The sequence below is a fragment of the Mus musculus genome, chromosome 9 (genome assembly GCF_000001635.26).
Source record: "Mus musculus strain C57BL/6J chromosome 9, GRCm38.p6 C57BL/6J".
Classification (NCBI taxonomy): Eukaryota; Metazoa; Chordata; class Mammalia; order Rodentia; family Muridae; genus Mus; species Mus musculus.
Window position 1 is genome coordinate 17,217,513 of NC_000075.6, and position 24,314 is coordinate 17,241,826.

General features: G+C 38.3%; 1 long non-coding RNA gene across 1 annotated transcript in view; it reads right to left on the reverse strand.

The window, feature by feature from the left end:
• Nucleotides 1-24,314, reverse strand: part of Gm39296 — a 175,390-nt gene that overhangs the window by 36,188 nt on the left and 114,888 nt on the right. Inside the window, exon 2 of the long non-coding RNA XR_870555.1 lies at nucleotides 18,894-19,045. This is a non-coding gene — a long non-coding RNA (predicted gene, 39296). The remainder of the gene's footprint in view (nucleotides 1-18,893; nucleotides 19,046-24,314) is intronic.

Below are 24,314 nucleotides of genomic sequence, written 5' to 3' on the forward strand. Positions count from 1 at the left end.
ATATCCAGTGTTTTCATCAGGGATCTATTTTCTCATAGGTCTGAATGTTGGAAATCAAAGGAAAGGGTATACTAAGATTGTTGTCAAAGCATGCCTGCCTCCTTGCCTCCTTGACTTGTACACAGCTGCCTTAATCTATGTTTTCCCTCTGCTGCACTGCCCAGTGCAGATTTGAGGTAACTACATAGCATCCTTTGCACGGACACCAAGAAAATTTGACTAGAGCTCACATTATTGTTCCCACATTAACTTCATCATTTCTTTATGCACTTTATCGTTAAAAATATTCAAATTCTGTTGTAGCTTAGGGCTTTGCCACAAGAAATTTGTTATAACACAATTCACACATAGTGGATTTAACATACTGTTTTTCTTTAAAACTCAATTTAAAACAGCTACACAGCTAAGGGAAGCAAAATTTGTATTTCACTGATAAAAGTTTTATTCCTAAAGATTTTAATAAAAGACAGAGAACTCTAAATTCATTTTTTTTAAATGTGGACCTCTCTGTATTGCGGATCACTTTGAACATTTCCAAGTTTTGAAACACATGATGCTCCTACTTAAAACTTCCAACACTGACTGAGGTAAACTTTTGAAAATGAGTCAGACAACAGATAATAACTTTGGAATATATAATTCATTCTCCACATGGTTATGTGAATAATTTAGATATAGACATTTCTAATTATAAGCATAAAGCTAGATGTCTTGTTAAAAAATTTTCAAGCATACAAAACGAGGGAGCAAGCTTTCATAGCATTCATTATGAGAGGAATTCAGTGACTCATGCTTTACCTGTTACTTGAATACATGTTTTTCATTTTGGAATGAATGGGTAGAGCTATGCAAGTCCAGCTGAGGAAATACAAGGCTAGAACCTTCACAAGTAAAAATTCAAAACAACAACTGAAATCACAAGATGTTATGATGTTTCATCTAGAAAAATATCAAATTTATAACAATAGCTTTGAGATGAAGTTGTGGACATGGTTTTGGGAAGATGAAACAACTTGTTTGTTATTTAAATATATACAATATGTATCTTTTTACAAACTTTATAGCATCATGTAAAAAATTTTAAAGTTGGATTTTCTAGTTTTTATACTCCTGGGTATTTTTAACAATTCCATAACACCAAAAGCATAGCAGCAGTCATTAAAAGCCTCCCAACCAAAATAAGGCCAGGTCCAGAGCAGTTTAGTGCAGAATTCTATCAGACCATCAGAGAACACCTAACACAAATACTCTTCAAACTAATCAACAAAATAGAAACAGAAGGAACACTACCCAGTTTGCTCTATGAAGCCACAATTACACATATACCTAACCACACAAATACCCAACAAAGAAAGAGAACTTCAGACCAATCTTCCTTATGCAAAAATACTCAACAAAATTCTCAAAAACTGAATCCAAGAACACATCAAAATAATCATCCATCATGATTAAATAAGCTTCATCCCAGGGATGGAAGGATGGATCAATATACTGAAATCAATCAATGTAATCCATTATATAAACAAACTCAAAGGGGGAAAAAGAAACATGATCATCTCATTAGAGGCTGAGAAAGCATTTAACAAAAGTCAACAACCCTTCATGGTAAAAGCCCTGAAAAGATCAGGAGTTCAAGGCTTATACCTAAACATAGTAAAAGCAATATATAGCAAACCAGTAGGCAACATCAAATTAATGGAGAGAAACTTGAAGCAATCCCACTAAAATCAGGGACTAGACAAGGCTGCCTACTCTCTCCCTACATATTTAATATAGTACTTGAAGTCATAGCCAAAGCAATTAGACAAAAAAGATCAAAGGGATACAAATTAGAAAGGAAGAAACCAAAATATCACTACTTGCAGATGTGTACTTAAGTGACTCTAAGGAAATCAGTAGCTTTCCTCTACTCAAAAAAATAAACAGGCTGAAAACAAAATTAGGGAAATGACACCCTTCTGGATAGTCACAAATAATATAAAATACCTTGGTGTGACTCTAACTAAGTAAGTGAAAGATCTATATGACAAGAACTTCAAGTCTCTCAAGAAAGACATAGAAGATCTCAGAAGATTGAAAGATCTTCCCTGCTCATGGATTGGAAAGATTAATATAGTAAAAATGGCCATCTTGCCAAAAGCAATCTACAGATTAAATGTGATCCACATCAAAATTCCAACTCAATCTTCATAGAGCTAGAAAGAGCAATTTGCATATTCATTTGGAGTAACAAAAAACCCAGGATAGCAAAAACTATTCTCAGCAATAAAAGAACTTCTGGGGGACTCACTACCCCTGACATCAAGCTGTATTACAGAGGTATAGTGGTAAAAAAGTGTGTGGCATTGGTACAGAGACAGGCAGGTATATCAATGGAATAGAATTGAAGATCCAAAAATGAACCCACACACTTGATCTTTGACAATGAGCTAAAACCATCCAGTGAATAAAAGATCGCACTTTCAACAAATATTGCTGGTTCAACTGGCAGTTAGCATGTTGAAGAATGCACATTGATCCATTCTTATCTCCTTGTATAAAGCTCAAGTCCAAGTGGATCAAGGGCCTCTACATATGACTAGATACACTGAAACTAATAGAAGAGAAAGTGGGGAAAAATCTTGAACACATGAGCACCAGGGATAATTTCCTGAACAGAACAGCAATGGCTTATCCTCTAAGATCAAGCATAGATAAATGGGACCTCATAAAATTGCTAAGCTTCTGTAAGGCAAAGGACACTGTCAACAGGACAAAATGGTAACAAACAGATTGCAAACAGATCTTTAATAACCCTGAACCTGATAGAGAACTAATATCTAATATAGACAAAGAATTCAAGAAGTTAGACTCCAGAGAAACAAATAACCCTATCAGAAAATGGGGAACAGCTAAACAGAGAATTCTCAACTGAAGAATAGTAAATGGACAAGAAGCACCTATAGAAATGTTTAACATGCTTAGTCATCTGGGAAATGAAAATCAAAAAAATCTTGAGATTCTACCTCACACCAGTCAGAATGTCTAAGATCAAATCTCACGTGACAGCAGATGCTTGCAAGGATGTAGAGAAAGAGAAATACTCCTTCATCGTTGGGATTCCAAACTGAAACAACCACTCTAGAAATCAGTCTGGAGGTTCCTCAGAAAACTGGACATAGCATTACCTGAGGACCCAGCTATACTACTCCTTGGCATATATCTAAAAGATGCTCCAACATATAACAAGGACACATGCTCCACTATGTTCATAGCAGCTATATTTATAAAAGCCAGAAGCTGAAAGAACCCAGATGTCCTTCAACAGAGGAATAGATACAGAAAATGTGGTACACTTACACAATAGAGTACTATTCAGTGATTAAAAACAATGACTTCGTTAAATTTTTAGGCAAATGGATGGAACTAGAAAATATTATCCTGAGTGAGGTAACCCAGTCACAAAAGAACACACATCGTATGTACTCACTGATAAGTGGATATTAGCCCAAAAGCTCAGAATACCCAAGATATAATTCACAGACCACATGAAGCTCAATGAGAAGGAAGACCAAAGTGTGGATGTTTCAATCCTTCTTAGAAAGGGGTACAAAATATTAATGGGAGGAAATATGGTGAAAAAGTATGGAGTAAAGAGCAAATGAAAGACCATCCAGAGACTGCCCCACCTGGGAATACATCCCATATACAGTCACCAAATCCTGACACTATTGTGGATGCCGAGAAGTTCTTGCTGACAGAAGCCTCATATAGTTGTCTCCTGAGAGGCTCTGCCAGATCCTGACAAGTACAGAGGCAGATGCTGACATCCAACCATTGAACTGAACACAGAGTCCCCATTGGAGGAGTTAGAGAAAGGACTGGAGAAGCTGAAGGACTATGGAACCCCATAAAAAGAACAACAATACCAACCAACCAAATCCCCCAGAGCTGCCAGTGAGTAAACCACTAACCAAAGAGTACACATGGAGGGACCCATGGATGACTTTGTCAAGCACCAGTGGGAGGAGAGGCCCTTGGTCCTGTGAAGGCTTGATTCCCCACTGTAGGTGAATGCCCTGGAGGGGAGTAGGGAGTGGGTGAATGGGTAGGGGAACATCCTCACAGAAGCAGGGAGAGGGGGATGAGATAGAGGGATTTGGGTGAGGACCAGGAAAGATGATAACATTTGAAATGCAAATAAAGAAAATATCCAAAGAATTTGTTTAGAAATACTTATTTACTAATACAGAGTTTGCTGATTCCACTAATTTGGCTGACCAGCTGGTTTCTAGTATCTGCCTGTCTCCACCTCCCAGTGCTGAAATTGCAAGAGTATTCCACCATCCCTATCATTTAATGTGAGTTCTAGAAAACGAAGTCAGCTCCTCACTTTTGGCATAGTGAGTGCTTTACCAGCTGAGCCAATGAGCCATTTATTGATCTTCTCTTGTAAGTGTATCATTGCTGCTACTTTTAAGATTTACTCAACATCCACTAATGATGTAAAACCATAGTGATACCCAATATAATTTCACCTACACTTTTACCTCATTATTTGCAGCCCTGTTAATTGTGATATGTAAACATTGTTTTCCTTTGCGCCTGTGTCCCCATCAAGCACTTTGACAAATCCTGAAGCCTAGTTCACTGCTGTCTTAATATTTAAATGTTACTTTTTCTAAGATTCACCTAAGAGTCTAAAATTAACACCCTAGGTGCTATAATTCAGTTGTCAATATTTTATTCAGTACCCTCACAAATAACAATATTCAATCAAGTCTCAGAGTGAGTGTCAGTTGCCTTAGACTGCTGGGTTTTAGCTTTTAGCATGCATCAATACCAGCAGGATGGTTTTTAAAATGCTGTAAACTAGCCTCGTTGCTCATAAATTCAGATTCACTGTGATCTGCAGACATGAGGTTCATTGCATTTTTAGCAAGCTCTATGGAGTTTCTGATCTCTGGACTCTATTTGCTGATTTCAAGTATCTAACCTGTTTTGTATATTTGATAAAATCCCAGAAATAAAATTTAAGCACAGAAACTTCATCTATGATGAACAGTTTATAATAATGGTCACACCATAGAGATGATGAACTTGTGCCTGGAGATTTGTCTTTTAGAAAAATTCATATCAAATATATTTTTAAATGTGCAATCATCTAAGGTATTTCCTATTAAATTCTTTTCTCACAGCATGGTGTTTACATTTTTTTAGTGCTGAGTGGACTCCCAAAGTTTCCATGTAAATAAGTTGCAGGCTTTTTTGAATCCATTACAAATGCCTTCCATTTGATACACTAAAGTAACTGCTTTCATATCCATGGCTGGTTTTTGTCCTGCCTCCAGCAACCTTGGGAAATAAAGTGAAATATAAATACTTCTATTGTATAGATGAGAATTGATGCACAATGAAATGCCTTTCTTAAATAAACAGAGACAGCCTTGAGTCCAGGCTTCACCTAAACAGACAGCAGCTTAGTCTGTAATGAGAAAACAGCTCCCAGGCAGTCTCACTTTAATTTTTACACCTGTTGGAAATTATATGCAACACAAGTTCTGAAATAATCTTCCAGCTGGAATGGAGGCCCTGTGTTCCATGCACTATTGCTCATGACAGATACTAGGTTGTGTACAAGAGATGTAAATTGAAGGGCAGCATGTATTCATATCCTTAACCACTGAGAAGGTTAAGGGAGGAAATTCTGTTGAGCTCAAGACTAGGATACCCATATAGGTGATGTACAGAGACTCAGAAAAATAAACAAATAAGACCCTCTTTTCAAGAGTTTGTAATGCTCATTCTGTATATTTTCAATTAGAAAAATATGATTAGCCTCAACCAACATGATTCCACTTAATCACCAAGGCATTTAGACAGTATTAGTCCTGTCTACCAATCAGTATTACACATGTAGACTTGAAGTCCAATCATATTGATTATTTGAGATTCTTGACCAAGAACTGATTACAGAACACCTGTTCTTAGATTTGGGGGCAGTCACAAACTAGGTAGTTAAGTGCCTCCTTGTATCATAGTAAAAAAAGCCAAGTGACACTTCAAGAATAGATGATTAACAAGAAAAACATTCCAGCAAAGATGAAAGTGTGTCAAAGAAATAAAATAGTCTTAATGAGAAAATCAAGAAGAATAGAATCAAAATCACAGATGGACTAGCTGGGTGTGAGAGTGTTTACATGAACCTATTCTTCAGGAGTTATATATATTGTAAGGGGAACTAAGGCTACTGTATTTAAAATGTGAGAAGCATGACTCTGATAAAAAGAACTGAACCATCAGAGAAAAGTGACAGTGGGGAACTAGAGGACAGTCACACTGAAGGACTACAGGAAATATCACAAGTTGGGTACTAGCATAGACTGTGATAGGTCCACCCCATATCCCAGTCAGGATGATAGGACAGCACCTGCTCTTCAGGAAAAAGCATGCAGTTACCCTAGAAATAAGGCACAATATTTTAAACTGTTTTAAATATTTAAACTACATTTTATTAAACCATTTGTAAAGTACTGAACAACTGCAATTCTCACCATTGACTCCTATGACAGTCTATGTTATTTGTTTCATCTCTCTCTCTCTCTCTCTCTCTCTCTCTCTCTCTCTCTCTTTCTCTCTCTCTCTCCCTCCTCTGTGTGTGTGTGTGTGTGTGTGTGTGTGTGTGTGTGCGCGCGCGTGTTTGTTGTACTTAGGAACATGCCTCAGAAAGGGTTGAGGTGATAAGAGAAGTTGTAGAAGTTAGTTCTTTTATTCTACCATGTAGGCTTTAGAGATCAAATTCAGGTCATAACATCAATGCCTCTTCCTTTCTTCCTTCCTCCTTTCCTTTCCTTTCCTTTCCTTTCCTTTCCTTTCCTTTCCTTTCCTTTCCTTTCCTTTCCTTTCCTTTCCTTTCCTTTCCTTTCCTTTCCTTCCCTTCCCTTCCCTTCCCTTCCCTTCCCTTCCCTTCCCTTCCCTTCCCTTCCCTTCCCTTCCCTTCCCTTCCCTTCCCTTCCCTTGCCTCCCCTCCCCTTCCCTTCCCTTCCCTCCCCTTCCCTTCCCTTCCCTCCCTTTCCTTTCCCCTTCTTCTTTGTTACTTTCTTTTGTAGACCTATTTTTTGATGATTTTTTTCTTACTTTTACAGAAAATTGAGTTTTTCATATATTTTGATTATGATTTCTATCCCCTCCCTCAATTCTGCTCAGTTCCTTTCTACTTCCCCTTCCGTCCAGACCCATATACTTTTCGTCTCTTCTTAGAAAACAGACATCTAAGAAATAAAATAATAAAATAAAATAAAATAAAATAAAATAAAATAAAACAAAATAAAACAAAACAAAATAAAAGCAACTAAACAACACAAAGAAACAGAAAAAGTAAGGGATAACTGCGGGGCCGTGGGTGTGGGGGAAACAGTGGATTGGGAGAGAACCCACATGCCACCAGAGTTCCAGTGCTCTGGGCTGGCGGTCACAGGAGGACTGCAGCATACTTTTCATGCATCCCCTGGTGGGTATCTGGCTGTGTTAAGCCACTGACCCCATCTCAGCGGGTGGTGGACAAGGGACAGCCCTAGGTATCAGGTTCTCAGCCTTTGGCATCCCACACTGGATACTGAGGAAGAGCTGAGAACAGAATGGGACTCCAGGTTGGCACTGGGCCACTGGGCCAAAGGAAGGATAGGGCAGGAGGATAGGGCATGCTGGATGGTTCCCACGTGGGTGAGAGTCTTTGGTCAGGTCCATGGCTGGAGCACAAGATGGCCTTCTGGTGGGAGGTTAGACACAGCTCTAAAGAGCTGTGATGGGAGAAAGCCCATCCCATCGTTCAGGCACAGCGGACCTTGATGAGCAGAGCCAGTACATGGTTTTAGAGCTTTATTGTAGAAAGGCAGGGAGAAAGTAGAGAAGGTAGAAATAGAGAGGCTAGCCATAGCCATATGGTGAGAGGGTGGAAGGGAGATAGAGAACGAGGGCTAGAGAGTAAGAAAGGTGAGGGCTTAAAGAGAGCAAGGAAGGGCCAAGCAGCCCCTCTTATAGTGGGCTGAGCTATCTTGCTGCTGCCAAGTAACTGTGGGGAGGAGCATACCTGGCTATAGTCAGGTAACTGTGTGGGTCGAGTGTAGCCAGAATGTCAGAAGCTTGGGACATTGTCCGTGTGACTGATAGTCACAGAATTATGGATTTGGGGGCTCTGTGGTATCAGGCACCTGTCTCTAGGAAAATGGCTAACTTTTCTGCCCCTTATAGATTTCTCTCCTGGGTCACCAGAGCAAGCCCCATTCAACCAAAATAGGCTGCCTATCACAGTCCCACAGATAATGAACACACACAAACCGTAAAAGAAACACATGGCTGTAGAGATATACACATTCATATACACTCATATGCACAGGGGTCCAATAAAAACATAAAAATGGAAGACATAAAAAGATGTAATGGATTTATAAGATTAAAACGATAAAAAAATGCCCTGACATATTAGCATATTAGGACACAAAGAAACTTAAAGATGCCATTGAGTGTATATATATATATATATATATATATATATATATATATATATATATTTGTTGTTGTTTGTTGTTGTTGGTTCTTTATTGCTTGGCATGGGGCCTACCCTTAAGAGTGGTTTGTTACTGGACAGTGATAGTATGTGCTTTTAATCTCAGCACTTCAATGGCAGAGGCAGATAGATCTGTGTTAAGTTGAGGCCAGCCTGGTCTACAGAGTAAGTTCCAGCACCAGTAGTGCTACACAGAGAAAAGGCCATCTCAATGCAATAGTAAAGAAACAAAACAAAACAAAACAAAACAAAACAAAACAAAACAAAACAAAACAAAACAGGGCAAAGCAAGGCAAGGCTAGGCAAGGCAAGGCAAGGCAAGGCAAGGCAAGGCAAGGCAAGGCAAGGCAAGGCAAGGCAAGGCAAGGCAAAGCAAAGCAAAGCAAAGCAAAGCAAAGCAAAGCAAAGCAAAGCAAAGCAAAGCAAAGCAAAGCAAAGCAAACAAAACCCCAGAACAACAACAACAACAAAAGGAATGGTTTTACTCAGTGAATCTCTCAGAGAGAAAATAAATCATTCACAAATGATTATAAGTTGGAGATAGCTTCTGGGTTGGGTAGGAATATGTGTCCACATCTTTCAGCAGTAGGACCCCATCTGCTACAGCACTATGTAGGGCCTGTGCATGCTGTTGAAGGAAAATGAGATTTTGTAACTTGTGATTCATGTAAAAGAGTTGTCTATGAGTCCACGGCCTGGGGCCCGAGAACAAAGCAGAACAGACAGGGCTGTTATTAAGACATTCCTAAGAACAGATTGACTGCAAAGATGAAAAAGAATGCAAGGATATCTTGTCTGAGTCAACACCACCTGGCTGGAACCTCCCCTCTGTCTACTGCCTGTTGGTAAAGGCATACATCAACTGGTTGCTATGTGAACAAAGATAAGCCCTCAGCCCACAGGAACAAAGTCCTGATGGCCTTTTGCTGACATGTAATTTTCCTGTTAATGTTTGAATAAGCCATTAGTGTGTCGCTATGCTGAATTCCACACCCCTAAGCCCCTTACCCCATAAAAACCCCTAGCTTCTGAGCCTGGGGTCGAATCCACTGTCTCCTGCATGAGATACGTTTCAACCCTGAGCTCCGCCATTAAACTACCTCTTGTTTTTACATCAAGGCATTGTGTTCTGTTTGTGATTCTTGGGTTCACGCTGAATCAGGAGTTGAGTGGGGGTTTCCCCACTAGGTTCTTTCACTGTCAGTCTCTACATTTGAATGTACCTTGGTCATGCTGTATTAGAAGACCTTGTTTCCTTTTTGCCCTCTATCTCCTATGCTTCTTACACTCTTTCTGCTTCCTCTTCCACAGGTTTCCCTAACCACTGAAGATAGGGTTTGATGGAGACATCCCATTTAATGTTGAGTGTTCTCAGGTCTCTTTACTCTCTCTGTACATTTTTTGCCTATTGGTGTTTGTATTTCTCTCCATATGCTTCAGGTTCCAAGCTTGTATGCTAATGGTTGGTTAAGGTACTATAGTTAGAAGTCATTTTATTGCTATATTCCTTTATTAAAATAGTAGTATTTAGTTTTCTTCTAGGTCTGTGGCCTATCTAGCCTAAGATTTGTAGATATTGAGACAGTTTTAAGTATTGATCCATCTTGTGCTGGGGGCCTAAAATCACATCATGATTGGTTAATTTCATAAGCACTGTGCTACTAATGCACCAATGTGTCTAGTAGACATGCTGATGGTAGAATGTGGAATCCCTGTCAGTGCCATGGTAGTCAGGGGAACAATCCAGCTGAGGTAATCTCGGCTGGCCTCTGTGATCTCTTATAGTTTGAAAAAAATCTGTTCAGGCCTTAAAACAAACAAACAAACAAACAAACAAAAACATGTATAATTGTATTAGGTCAGCCTTTAAAGGGTAACTGCTTTGAACTCTTTGCTCTATATGTTTAGTGCTTTGATTATTATATGCTGTGGGGGAATTTCTTTACTGATACAGTCTTTTTGGTGTTCTATATATTTCTTATTTCTTCATACAACTTCCTTCTTTAGGATACTGCTAATTTTTTCTACAATTTTATTCTAAATATTCTCTCTATCTTTGGCCTTGGTATCTTTTCCTCCCTCTAATCTTATTAACTTAAAATTGTGGCTTTTTCATAGTGTCCCTTTGTCCTAACTCTTTTTATGTCAACATGACACAAGCTAGAGTTATTGGAGATAAAGGAGCCTCAATTGAGAAAATAACTACAGAAGATCAAGTCATAGGCAAGGGTAGAGGGCCTTTTATTATTTTGTCATTGTTGGTAGAGGGCCTAGCTTATTGTGGGTGGAGCCACCCTATTGGTCTTGGGTTCTATAAGAAAGGAGGCTGAGCAAGCCAGTATGCATGGCCTCTGTGTGAGCTCCTGGCTTTAGGTTCCTGCCCTGCATGAGTTGCTGCCCTCACTGTTTTCAATGAAGAGCTCTTCTATGGAATTGACAGTGAAATAAACTATTTCCACTTCAAGTTGTTTTGGTCATGGTGTTTCATCAGAACAATGGGAACCCTAACTAATATACCTACATTTTTCTGGATTACTTTATTTTATTTTATTTAGATTTAATATTTTCTTTGACTGAAGTATCTATTTCTTGTACATTGTCTTCAATGTCTGAGGTTCTTTCTTCTGTTCCTTGTATTCTTTTGGTGAGGCATACCTCTGAAGCTCCTAAATATTTCATTTCGAATTTTCTCTCAGTTTTTTAAAATTCATTTTCATTTTTAGGTCTTGAACAATTTTATATATTTCCTCACACCTTTGTGTGTGTATGTGAGTGAGTGAGTGAGTGAGTGTATGTGTGTGTTATTTTAAAGTCTGTCTTGCGATTCAGCAATATTGCATTGTTCAGAGCCTAGTCTTATAAAGCTGCTGAGTTTTAGTGGAGACATATTGGCCTGGCTCTTTTTATATAACTTTTTATACAATAACTTTTATTGTATCTTGTCATTCAGCAATATTATATTGCTCTGAGTCTACTCTATATGGATTGTACATCTCTAGTGGAGAAGTATTGTCCTGGCTGTCTTTTTATTGTGTTTTTATACTGGCATTTAGGTATCTGGGTTTGGGGTGATTATAATTCTATGTACTAATATCTTGTCTTTTATGTGTTGGGTAGATGTTGGTTGGTTGTTCCCTTTACTGGATTCTGTTGCCCTTTCTCATTCTTAGGAGAAAGTGGTGGGTCTGGGATGCCTAGTTGGGAATCCAATCACGTGTGGCCATTCTGGATTCTGGGTAATATGTATTTCTAGATATTGTGAATTGACACACGGAATGGCTTTAGACTACAAAGGAAAGGCAAATGGATGGGGTCCACAAGAGGGCAGCAAGCAGTGTGTATCACCAGTGACTGCAATGCCCCAGGAAATACAACAGAGGGGAGGCCACAGCAGGTGGTTTGCTACAGTCCTGGCCATGAGTTGATGAGTCTGGGGGTTGGTATTGGATGAGAGAAGGGAGAATGAAGATTGGCTACCTGCTTCCCTGACTAGTGTGTGCAGTGCTTTCTCAGGGAATGCCTTGGTGATTGGCAGCTGAGACAATGGATGTGGGGAAAGAGTAAAGAAGGCTATAGGAGAAGACCTGTGTGACTTGCTGGAGACAGGTGCAGAGAGAAAGAGGAGGCCATATAACATGGTCTGTTACAGAGCTGGGGTAAGGCTGGGAGATTGAATTTGAAGAAGAGGAGGGAAATCAAAGATTGCCTACCTCCTTCTCTGGCCAGCATGGTGGTCTAGTTCCCAGGGTCTTCTGTAATAATTGCATAAACATTTTGTACTGCTAAGGCAGTTCCATTAGTGAACAAGTGTATCATTGTCATTAATTTTCTGGAAACAATTTTTGAATCAAATACTTCTTGACCACTGTAAACCTTAGAAAACAGTGTATCAACACTAATTTTCAGTATTGTCATTTTGACATTGTTTTTCAGACTTTAAGATGTAAAAGCATTTTTTATTCCCCTGATGTAATTGTTATCTCTGAGACTTGCTGCCTCAGTTTGTTAATCCAAGCCAAATCGTGGAAGCTCCTAGCCTCACTACAAACCTAAGGCTAGAGTTGTTTCAGCCTCTGAAATAAGCTCAGCCTTTCTAGTTCTCTCTGAGCTTTGGCTGGCTAGTTCAACTCAGCTTTTCTCGCTCAAACTTTCTCCAAACTTACTTATTCAATCTGGCCTTTCTCTTAGCCTCTGGATTGCTATACTTGCCCTCAGACTAAGTCTAGCAATTTTTCCTAGTCTTCTGGCTCCTTCTCATTCTATTGCTCATTCTGTCTTCCTCTGTGTCTATCTTGTTCTCTCCTCAATCTGTTTCTGTAAAACCTTCCTGGTAAAACTACCTTGTCTCCCTCAATGTGGCACTCTTCTTTCCCTCTCAGCTCTACTGTATTACTCTCCATGAACTCTACTGCATTCCTGTACTGTACTCTCTTCCTCCTCTACTGTCTCTGCCTTAAGTAGCTTCCCTTTCCTTTCTCTTCATCTGAGAATTGTGCATATCCTATTTGATTCTTGAAAGGATCAAATCTTTCTCTGATTTGTCACATTTTCTGCCACTCAATTAGACACCACTTTCAAACATTGGGGTGTCCTTCTCCTAACTAACTTTATTGTCATTATTTGGGATTAAAGGTAAGTACAAAGGGCATGTTTGTATTCCAGTCAGATGGATTAAAGTGTATGTTAAGGGCTGAGACACACCCTAACTAGAAACAGGTTCAAATATCCTATAACATTAAAAGATTGATTATAGATCATGGTTCAAAGCTTCACTTTTCTTGGGGAAAGCACTGTTCAACACTGTGTGAACACTGAAATAAAGTATGGGCTACTAAGGTATTTTAAAGGGTCCTCAACTCTTGGTGAGAATGACTTTATTTCCACCCAGAATTTTATACTTATTCACCCAAATCAATGGATTTCCTTTTCCCCATGTCCATGGTGATAGCAGAGCTCAATAAGAATGAGATGATATTAGGATCTGAAACCTTTCTCAGTCAAGCAGCTCTCAGTACAGGGTGAGAGTTAAGACTGTTACACTTTGTGTGATCATTGAACTGAAGCATTCCTAATCAGAGAGGGGTCCATGTCCTCCTTAGCTTACTCACATCTTTCTGGCCTTCTACTGAACAAGCCCAGTTGCCTCTCACTTTTATCTTCAGTTCCAGTTTTAAGAGCAGCTGTGGTAAGTGGCTCATATCTCTGTCTGAAACTGCCCTGCCTAGGAGTTGAGATGATTCCTGTATCAAACTATAATACAAAATGAAGTTCATTGGTAAAATCCCTGCATTAATATCAGAGTAATCCTATGTGTTCAAACATTAGGCTGTTTGCCATCTGTTGCTGCCTCCAGCCCAAAGCTGGTAAAGCCAGGCTGACTGAATGCATTCATATGGCTTCAAGCCTTGGCTGCTTTTCTCTTGTCATAACCATATAGTCTATTTAAAATGCTGAAAATTTTGTTTCAGGGCTAATATGGCTAGAGATTTGTAAAAAATTTTCATTGCTCTAGGCCCACATACTTTGTTTTCTCTCTCAGAACTTATTAGCAATCTGGGCCATTCCATCTAATCAATAAATAAAGCCCAGTTAAGCCACATTTATTTCTAGAAGCAAATAGCAATCAGTGCATCAGTGTGTGAGCATGGGCTGTGACCATAAGCTGAATCACTAAACAGTGAAGGCCACTGCTGTAAGAAATGAGTCTTTGGAGAAGCCTCTCCTTCAAAAGCAAGCCAGCAGACAGACCTACAGACAGGACAGACCTACAGACAGGGTGCCATGGATAATCACCCAAAGCCCAAGTTCCACTCTGACCCAAAGCCTAAATTCCACTCTGCATGTCAGGAGTTAAAATACACAAGAACCTGCTTCTCTGGTTTATTGTCCTCTGTTTCTAAGACTTTGTTGTACTCAGTGTTTATGTCCTAATGATTTAAAAACTGTTAATAACTTTAAGAATCATTTTCTTATTGTTTGTTTATTCCAGGCACTTTTATTTGCCTTATTTTATTTATACTTATGCTGAATAAAAAGGAGCTCCAGTTTACAGTGACGACTAGTGCTTTGTTTATTAGTTAATTTCAAGTTTATTGTAATACTTTGATTGCTTTCTTTATCTTCTCAGCTACACTTTAATCTCCTTAAAGACACAGAAAAATACCTCCATGAACTTGGGGCCTTCATGAAACTTTACTTCATAGGTACTCAGTAAATTTTTATTGATTGATTGATTGAACTATTGGAGTTAAAGATGGATTCTTCTTCTAGGTAGTTTGTATCTGGTGCTATACACTTGTCCCCTAAAGCTAATGTTACCTGAACTTTGTTTTCATAAAATGAAATCAAGGGACCCTGCTATGGAAAAGAGCTCTTGACCTTGGACAAGCCATTGTGTATCTTTGAGCTTTGTTATTGTGTATCTCTGAGCTTTGTTTCCTTCATGAAAAAAATGTAAATGATCCCCTATATCTAAACATCAGGACAGTTGTCTCTGGAAAGAGACTATTTCTTGGATCATTGTGGCAATGGACCTCTGAAATACAAGAACTCTTATGGCATAAATTTAATTCATTCTTTATATGAATGCCAAAATCCTATGTCCCCTCCTTGCCATTATCAAATGCATTACTTTTCACAGAAAATCTTGGTTACAGTGGATACATAACCAGAAAGTACAGCTGAAGATCAAGATTTAAATAAAGAAAAGGTTTCCTTAGAAGTTGCAATTTATTAATACAGAGGTGGATGTAGAGTTACTTAAAATTCACCATTCTATAGATTGTATATCTTAGGAGTTCTGGAAGAAACATATCTTGTTCACTGAAGCATAATTTCTGGAAAATTTAATGAACATATGTGTTCATGCCTTCTTCAAATGCAAGCAAACTGGTGCTTTGGAAAACTCAGAGTAGTGTGTGAGATTTGAGGGATTTTTAAAGTAAATACCACAAGCTACACAGACTGAACAATGATGTTTAGATTAGATCTCATAGTTCTGGTTGCTATAATTCAAAGCATATGATCAAGTTAACTATTCCTACAAGCTTTGAAGGAAGCAAGTTGCACGCTTTCATCCTGAGTTTATGAATGAGTTGACATCAGTTGACTGTTTTTCTTTTTTCTTTCCTTTTCTTTTTTTGTCACTTATATGTCTAATTCTAAATTCTCCTTTCACTGTATTTATAATTACAAGATTTCTTTTATCCAATTTCCTCTCCCCAGTCCCTTCCAGAGCCCCCTCCTTGATCTCCTCAAATTCATGGCATCTTTTCTTGCTACAGGCTTGTATTTATTTATTTATTTATTTATTTATTTATTTATTTATTTATTTATATAGGTTTGGACAGTGTACTATAAAAGATTGTTATTCAGATATTGAAAGAAATATAAGTAACATGTTGGCACCTTGAAGAACACAGAAGTAAGCAAAGGTTTTCTGGTTTGCCCAAAGCATACAGCTGGGGCACTGCAGAGGCTGATGCTTAGAATTGTAGAACACACACTTCAAGGCAATGGAAGATACCATCTCTCAGTGCCACAGAAATCTATGTTTAGTGAATCTATCACTTATGAGTTTCTGAAATAATAGAATCCGTTTAGAATGTTTTTTAATTTACTCATTTTATAGAATGATACCTTTAAAAATATAAATTCATGACAACTTTTTCCTGCTACATTTTATGATGAAACTGCATTTTTAAAAGAATGTATTACTTTAGACAATCAGAGCCAAAATCCATTGTAAGTGACACTGCCCAAAGGGGGGGGGGTGATTATTAGAATTACACTGAACGTATTTGTGGAAGATAGGGATGTCCTGACACTGCTGTCCTTGGGTTTGAATTAAATTAAGTAAGTTTGATTGATAGACCTTGTGGTTGAGAATTGAAGTGCCTGAGAATAAAAACAACTGGTCATTTGCGACTTCTCTAAACTCCAGGGCCAAACTAACAATGATCAAAAGAGAGGTAACCTGTTTTACAGCTGCCCTGGAATCTGGCCAACAGTCAGGTAGCAGATTTGGATGGGTTAGCAGATTCTATATTTCTAGGGAAGCTCTAAAGTGAGAACAGAGCAGGGTTCCACTTCTCTCTCCTGTCCTTCAGTGAGTCCTGTACTCCCAAGTTTCCACTTACCCCTACCTTCCACAGAAAGTAAACCCTCAGCTTCACTCTGTGACTTCCACAAATATAGTGTTGTCTTCCATCATGTTTCATGTGAGCAATTATTAAGACAAAATTCTCTTGAGCGTCACAGTTTTTAGTAAAAATAAGTAAATAAATAGATGCTTTTTTTTTCTAAGTAGATTTCATTAGTGGGAATTTCCCATGGATTTCATGTCTTATCTCTATAAACAGGCATTGCATAGTCTTTTAACTATTACAACTTGAAATAGCCTTTTCATCTCTGAGATAAACTCATTTTACATATGTGAAAAAAAAACCAGTACTCTGAAAAAGAACTGTTCCCAGAGACTGCTCAAGGATCTTTCTGACAATCACATCTTTATGTCTCAGTTTTAACCTCCTCCTCCTCCTCCTCCTCCTCCTCCTCCTCCTCCTCCTCCTCCTCCTCCTCCTCCTCCTCCTCCCAAAAGTTTAGCAGAAACAGATTCTGACACAGATGTGAATCTTATTTTTACAATGTGGCCCAATGATTTATTTTTTTCATCTCTTTTGTTTGTTTGTTTTATTTTACTTCACTTTATTTTCAGATCACCACCCCCTCTCAACTCTCTCACCTGTCCTCCCTTACACATCCCTCCCTCCATTGCCTCCTCCCCTTCTTCTCAGGAAAAGGGGACTTCCCTTTTGGTACCACTTCACCCTGTGCCAGCTAGTTCTAGAAGGTCTAATCACATCCTCTTGCACGGAGGCTCAAAAAATCAGTCCCAGTACTGGGGAAGGAGATCCATCCACAAGGAACAGAAACCTAGGCAACTCTTGTTCCTCTTGCAGGGGAACCAATGAACACCAAGCTGCAGGATTGCTATAAATGCGTGAGCTCCCATAGTTCCAGATTAATTGTCTCTATGCGTTTTCTTGTGGTTGCATGGCCCTCTAATGTGCCCACTTCTATCCTTTCCTTTTCTCCAAGATTCCCCAGGCTCTGCCAGATGATTGGCTGATAGGTTTCTGCATCTGCCTCCATCCTCTGCTGCATGAAACCTCTCAGGAGACAGTTATGCCAGGTTTCTGTCTGCAAGCATAGCAGAGTATTATTAATAGTGTTGGGGGTTGGCTCTTTTACACGGAATGGGTGTCAAATTGGGACAGTCACTGGTTGGTTGTTCTCTCTGTTTTTGTTCCATCTTTATCCCAGCACATCTTGAGGGCAACACAAATTTTAGGTTGAATATTTTGTGGATAGAATGCCCCCTCCCTCCTCTGCTAATTCTGTATGGCTACAAGGGGTGGCCATTTATGAAATGATTTACATTTTAAAGCTTCAGTTCTGAATTTTGAAAAGGGAAAGCCCAATTGTACCCTGGCTGAGAGGGTCATGGTGATAATTAAAAGCTGATGAGTGGAATAGTTCAGAACAAAGCCTACCATATAGTAATGACTCAACTCAATGTCCTTGATTTAAAGACAAACCAAACTACAATTTGAGAGTTTAGCCTCTGCATCCTCTATCTGAGACATATTTTACACAGCTATAACTAGGGATATGGGGTTCGTTTCTTAATCTCCAAAGTTTTAAATTGGGTATGATGCTGTAAGCTGATTAGAATTGTCACATTTTAAGAATATACTCTGCAAAAAGACATGTTTGTGACTTTATTCATGAGAATAAATGTGTCTTAGACTTTTACAAATAAGTTATGCTTTATTTCTGCAGTCCATTTATTTCTACTTCTCAATTTATTAGAGAATATTTTATTGCATTTAACACATTTTATTAACTTTACATTTATTGTTTATAGTGGAACAGAAACAACAAAACAATTTAATTATATTTACACAATGCAGCAACAATTCATGTACTTTTCAAACATAAGATATATATTTTTTCCCTTTGTTTGAAAATAGAATGTTTTCATAAATATACACCCACTACCATTTTCTCTCCATCTAGGCCCAGTTACTCTCCACCTCCCCTCCCTTCTGGATTCATTTCATTTTAGTCTCTAATTAGAAAACAGTCTTCTAAGAGATAACAATTAAACATAACAAAGTAAAATATTACAACAAAAAAATAAAGATCATCACACTGAGACTGTAACAAGTAACCCAACAGAAGAAAATGAATCCTAAAAGCAGGCAAAACAAACAAAGACCCACACATTCACACACCCAGGAATCCCACAAAAATATGAGCTGAAAAGTTTACATACAAAGGTTACCTTGCGAATCTCCATGCACTTGTGGTTGTTGCCTCATTTTTCTCTGAATTCATAAGAGCCTTACTCAAGTGACTCAGAGGGTCTCCTACTTCTGGTGTCCTCCATGCCCTCTGGCTTTAACTCTCTTTCTGCCACCTCTTCCACAGAGTTCCCTGAGGTATAAAGGGAGGGATATGATAAAGACAATACATTTAGAGCTATGCATTCCAAGGACTCACTCTTTCATGTGTGTGAGTGTGTGTGCACGCGCGCGCACACACACACACACACACACACACACACACACAGAGACACTCACAGAGAACCATGGAGTTGACTTTTGACCTAACTGGTTTTTCAGGTCCATGAATTCTAGGCCACAATGTGCCTTCTAGTTCCTAAGAGACCAATGAACTTTGTGAAGCAGTGAGATATTTGTGCCACTTTGTTTCTCTGTTTGTTCCCTTATTAGTTAAGGAAGCATGAAAACTTGACAGGACATTTGGTCTTAGACATTAATCTCATATAGCCTGTGTAACTTGCATATATCATAGTATCATGGCAACTACAAAGGTATTGATTCTGCTGCCTGTCATTGTATTCTTTTTCTGATAAAAACATAAAAATCCTGATTACTCTCAATCAAATTGTCACAGCCTTGTTTGCTTGTTTCCCCCAAACCAACCCAGTCTGATCTTGTTCCATGTGGCCATAATAGGTGACCTGGTCCTGGTAAGTGCAGAAATTTATAATGTCTAACAGTGGGTCTTTGCATATGTTCCAATCTTCTACAGGAGGAAACTTCTCTGATAATAACTGATGAGTATAGCACAATATCTTTTGAAATCATAGTTTTTATACTTTTATCTTTTAGACCAGCAGTTTTAATTTTATCCTAGGTCTCTGGACTGTCTAGTCTCTGGTTCTTGGTCACCCTACAGTGTCAGGTATAGGTTCTATCTCATGGAGTGTGTCTTAAGTCAAATAAGACATTGGTTGGCTACTTCCAAAAGTTCTGTGAAGGGAAAAGAGAGTGTAAGTAAACGGCTTTGTGGCTGAGTTGCTTTTTATGTTCCTCTTTTGGTAGCCTGTATAGTACCTTTCAACACCAGACAGTAAAATGTAAAAATGAAGGCTCAAAGTAGGCACCAACTCTATTTCTAAAGGTTAAATAAATTTTGAATTGTGTGGGTGGGTGTATCTTTCTGACAGCCTTGGTTATTTGAGGATTTCCATGGGAAATTATTGGCCAACAACTCAGTTGAATACAACCCAGTCCCAGTATTGAAAACCTTGTTTAATGAAAGATAGCCTGCCACCTACATGGCCATGGAAGGGATGGAGTGACATGACTCCTGAATGGGCCTCTGAATGTTGACTGCTGCTGGGTGAGAAGTATGTTTGTAATAGTAATAGTAATAGTAATAGTAATAGTAATAATAATAATAATAATAATGATGATGATGATATAATTATTATATTTCTCTAAGATATATATATATATATATATATATATATATATATATATATATATATATATATATATATATTCCTCAGGAAAATATTCTTCCTGTAAGGTTATCAAGGAATGTCCTCTCTGTCAAGGTTAATGACTCCATGATAATCAAAACGTTAGGGTGTGTGTATGTCCTTAGCAATCATGGTAAACACTCTGACCTTCAGGACAGCCCTTAAGGTTGTAGGAAAAAACTCTGAAAACATGAGTTCAAAAATATATAATTTCTCAACTAGGAAAATACAAGCATGCAATTCAAATTATATGCGGGGTTTCAAAGACCTCCAAAAAATGAAAAACATAGGCCAATGCACTATTAGCCAGCTTGTTAGAAAGATACTAAGAAAGGAGATAAAGAGAATTGGGGAGTTATAACTGCCCAGCAAGATGTCACCTGGCTAAGTTTATTGTTTGTTCTTACAAAGACAGGCAGATTCCTGAGTTCATGGTCAGTCAGGGACAGAGCTAGTTTAGGCTCAAGTGTGGCAGAATTGTGATATCAGAGTAGGATCTACTTTATTTTCTCCTTATTTTTGATTCTTTATTTGCTCTACTTACAATGCTTACAAAGGCAGGCAGATCTCTGAATTCATTTGCAATACTAAGAAAAAGAAAGAAAGAAAGAAAGAAAGAAAGAAAGAAAGAAAGAAAGAAAGAAAGAAAGAAAGAAAAAGTACTTGCTGTTCTTTTCTAAGATTCAAGAAGCTAAGGTCATGGAATGCTGATTCTTGGGATGGTTAAGAGGAATGGATACAGAAAATGTGGTACATTTACACAATGGAGTACTACTCAGCTATTAAAAAGAATGAATTCACGAAATTCCGAGGCAAATGGTTGGACCTGGAGGGCATCATCCTGAGTGAGGTAACCCAATCACAAAAGAACTCAAATGAAATGTACTCACTGATAAGTGGATATTAACCCAGAAACTTAGTATAGCGAGATATAAGGTACAATATGTAAAACATATGAAACTGAAGAAGAACAAAGACCAAAGTGTGGACACTTTGCTCATTCTTAGAATTGGAAACAATCAACCAGGAGTTACAGAGACAAAGTTTGGAGCTGAGACAAAAGGATGGTCCATCTAGAGACTGCCATATCCAGGGATCCATCCCATAATTAGCCTCCAAACAATGACACCATTGCATACATTAGCAAGCCTTTGTTGCAAGGACGGTGATATAGCTGTCCCTTGTGAGACTAGGCCGGGGCCTAGCAAACACAGAAGTGGATGCTCACAGTCAACTATTGGATGGATCACAGAGCCCCCAATGGAGGAGCTAGAGAAAGTATCCAAGGAGCTAAAGAGATCTGCAACCCTATCGGAGGAACAACATTATGAACTAACCAGTACCCCAGAGCTCTTGACTCTAGCTGCATATGTATCAAAAGATGACCTAGTCGGCCATCACTGGAAAGAGAGGCCCATTGGTCAGGCAAACGTTATATGCCCCAGTACAGGGGAATGCCAGGGCCAAAAAATGGGAATGGGTGGGTAGGGGAGTGGGGGTGGGACTTTTGGGATAGCATTGGAAATGTAATTGAAGAAAATACGTAATAAAAAAAAAAAGAAAAAAAAAGAAGAAGAATAAAGGAACTAATAAAAAAAAAAAAGAGGAAACCTGGAGTAAATGGCTGAATTGATATGTAAATAAAAGACTGGGCTTTTGGTTTGTATGTGCTAGCTAGCAGAGAGTTATAAAAGCTTTTTTCTTAAAATGTTTTTCTAGCAAGGGCTGGAGGTCTGGAGATCTCTGGAGAGCAAACACCCTCTTTTAGAATTTTTTCTAACAGGATTTATGATCTGGGTTGGAAAATCCATGGAGAGTGAACATAACTCTTAGAATTTTTCATAGCCCTTTAAATTTTTTTTTAACAGGAATTCTGACCTTGGCTGGAAATCCCAAGAATTACTTAGAAAGCAAACACAGATCTTTTACTTTTTTTTTTTTTTCCTAGCAGCTACCCAGAGAGAACTGCTTAGAGAGTGAACACAGATTATTTATTTATTTATTTATTTATTTATTTATTTATTTATTTTCTAGAAAATCTAAGCGATTCAGTAGCAGCTTTTCTGACTTGGGTAAGAAACCCCATTTGCCATACAAAGAGCTTTTGAATGTTTCTAGCATACAACAGCTATCTCAAGCAGGGAGCTGTCTCTATCAGAAAGCTTTCTCGAGCAGACTAGGAAGCCAAGAGCTATCTATGGAGAGCTGATTGGGGAGGATCTCAAATAGACTCCAAGGCTGTCGGTTTGTATCCCCATCATTTGACTTTGAGTCATTTCTTTCGATGATCTCAAACACCCTTTCCTCAGAAGCCCTTCAAGCTGAAGTTGATCCTCAACAATGAACAGATGGGACTATTTCTCCCCTATTATTGGGGGATCTTATTTGTATCACCGTCATACATTTTAGGAAGTTTCTACTATGCTAGGTTTCTATAACATCCTTCTAATGCCCCTAAATTCTGGGTCTCTCTCCCAGAATTTACCCCCTCAGCTCTATGCCACCTACCCCTTCTCCCCCGATTCTCTCAGTCCTACCACCACCCCATTCACCCCTAATATCTGTTTTATTTTATCTTCTCAGGGAGGTCAATGTGTGACCACCTCGTCTATTTCTTTATACCTAACCTTTCTGGGTCTACAGGCTGTAGGTTGGTTTTCATTTACTTAATGGCTAATATTTCTATAAAAGTGAATACATATCATATTTACCTTTCTAATCTAGACTATTTTTGTAACCCAGTATGAAAATTTTTTCTAGTTGTATCCATTGGCCTGCATATTTCATGATATCATTTGGTTTTAGCAGGTGAGTAATACTCCACTGTGTAAAAGTATACCACATTTCTTTTACCTATTTCTCTTTTGAGAGACATAGATAAGGTTTTCAATTCCTGACTATTATCAATAAAGCATCTATGAACGTGGTTGAGCTAGTGTCTCTGTAATAGGGTTGAGTGTCCATTGGGAATATGCCACACAGATGTATATCTGAGTTTTCAGGTAGATTGATTCCCCACTTTCTGAGGAACCTCCATATTGATTGTACGTGTTGTTGTACAGTTTTGTACTCAAAAGATGAGAGTTCTCCTTGCTTCACATTCTCACCTGCATGAGCAGTCACAAGTGTTATTTGTATTAGGCATTCTGACAACTTTAAGATGGAATCTCAAGCAGTTTTGTTTTGTTTTACCCTGGTAGTTAATGATATTCAACGTTTCTTTAAGTGTTCCTCAGCCATTTGAGATTCTTCTGTAAAGAATTTTGTTTATGTCTTTGTTACATTTTAAAACTGGATCATTTGTTTTTTGGTATTTCTTTTCTTGAGTTCTTTATATATTTTGTATATTAGTCCTCTATGAGATGCAGAGTTGGTTAAAATATCTCTTTTGATGCCGTAGATTGTCCCTTTGTGTGATGGTTTCCTTTGTTTTACAGAATCTTTCCAGTTTTATGTTGTCCTGTTTCCTAATTGTTGATCTCAGTGCCTGTCCTATCCAGTGTTCTGTCCAAAAAGCGGACTTATGTATCAGTGTGCACGTTATCTTCTATCAGGCTCCGTGTACCTGGTTTTATGTTGAGGTCATTGATCTACTTGGACTTGAGTTTTATGTGAGGTGATATATGTGGATCTATTTACAGTGTTCTACATACAGACATCCTGTTTAAGCAGCACATTTGTTAAAGATGCTAACTCTTTTCCAGTATGTATTTCTGGCTTTTTTTATTAAAAAAATTGGGTGCTCATAGGTGTGGGGATTTATGTCTGGGCCTTCAATTAGATTTTATTGTTCAATTTAATCTATTTTATGCTAATTTCATGTGGGGTTTATTAGTACAGCTCTGCAATACAACTGGAAATTAAGAATGGTGAGATTTTCAGCAGTTTTCTTCTTGTTTTTGTTTGTTTTGT